Consider the following 1,582-nt stretch of genomic DNA (forward strand, 5'->3'; position numbering starts at 1 on the left):
ATTTAATTGTTATTCAAATGGAATCGATGGGGAAATGATAAATTGTTGATAGGCTGGGCGCCCGTATCCGAGTCGACGCTTCCGATTCGATGCTCGCGCCAACCGAGCGCTCTGATTGGTCGGGTTTTTTTTGTTAATAACTCCTCAACCACGCGTCGGATAATTTTTTCGCTAAGGAGAATGTTGTTTAAAATTACGTCAGGAACCTGCCATTTCAATATCTTAATGCTCCAAAAATGCTTCGTGCGCCTCGATCCGATTCATCGATTTGACACCATCTACCGCAATCTTACCCGAGCATTTTCGTGTTCTGTTTTAGAAGCAGAAATCCTCGGGGAAACCGATCTGTGAAGCTTTTACCGATCTACACTAACGGACGAAAGCTAGAAAGAAATAGTCGAATGTAAAGAAAGGACAGGCACACAAGTATTATATGTACACACATACACGTGAACCGAAAGATTCCTATTGCCCGAGAAAAGCGTATCCGACCCGACGGACCTAAGGAGGAACTCCACCAACCACTGAACGATCGAGCCACCCGCGTGAAAGAAACAAACACTGACAGACGCGAACACCGTAGCAAGTTTAACGAAACGTATAATCAAAACAAAAGAACAAAAAAAAAAAAAAGAAAGAAAAGAAAACGAGCTAAAGGAACAACGATCCCTCGACCTTTCCAGTTTTTCTCTGCTCCGTCCTCGGGCGTACAATAATCTCGATCGACAATCTAGCCGCAGCGTAGTGGCCGACGGAACACTAGCCAATCAATTACTATCGGGTAACTCGCGGTGTCGTTGGAATTTCATTAAAGCAGAGGAAAAGAGAGGAGGAAGGGCGGAAAGAAAGGAACGAGGATAGAACGAGAAACAACGGGGATGCGACCCGGAACGGACTGTTCGAATTAGGGAACGAGAGTCACGGCTCTACTTTTTTTTTAAGCCAATTTTACAGGCCTGCGGGACATTGAAATTGGAAAGGTCAACGAGTTTTGACATTTGCTCATATCAAACGTTTTTTAGATTAACCGTCGTCCGAATCGTAACCTCGCCAGTAGTCTACTCTCTCTCTCTCTCTCTTTTTGTTAATAACTCCTCAACCACGCGTCGGATAATTTTTTCGCTAAGGAGAATGTTGTTTAAAATTACGTCAGGAACCTGCCATTTCAATATCTTAATGCTCCAAAAATGCTTCGTGCGCCTCGATCCGATTCATCGATTTGACACCATCTACCGCAATCTTACCCGAGCATTTTCGTGTTCTGTTTTAGAAGCAGAAATCCTCGGGGAAACCGATCTGTGAAGCTTTTACCGATCTACACTAACGGACGAAAGCTAGAAAGAAATAGTCGAATGTAAAGAAAGGACAGGCACACAAGTATTATATGTACACACATACACGTGAACCGAAAGATTCCTATTGCCCGAGAAAAGCGTATCCGACCCGACGGACCTAAGGAGGAACTCCACCAACCACTGAACGATCGAGCCACCCGCGTGAAAGAAACAAACACTGACAGACGCGAACACCGTAGCAAGTTTAACGAAACGTATAATCAAAACAAAAGAACAAAAAAAAAAAA

The 1,582-nt window shown here is 43.9% G+C and overlaps 1 long non-coding RNA gene across 1 annotated transcript in view; it reads left to right on the forward strand.

The window, feature by feature from the left end:
* Window positions 1–633, forward strand: part of LOC113463829 (uncharacterized) — a 2,865-nt gene extending 2,232 nt beyond the window's left edge. The window contains exon 2 of the long non-coding RNA XR_003388657.1: window positions 320–633. This is a non-coding gene — a long non-coding RNA (uncharacterized LOC113463829). The remainder of the gene's footprint in view (window positions 1–319) is intronic.
* The last annotated feature ends 949 nt before the right edge of the window (window positions 634–1,582 follow it).

Source organism: Ceratina calcarata, unplaced genomic scaffold, assembly GCF_001652005.2.
Source record: "Ceratina calcarata isolate Rehan_Ccalc_2016 unplaced genomic scaffold, ASM165200v1 scaffold167.2, whole genome shotgun sequence".
Classification (NCBI taxonomy): domain Eukaryota; kingdom Metazoa; phylum Arthropoda; class Insecta; order Hymenoptera; family Apidae; genus Ceratina; species Ceratina calcarata.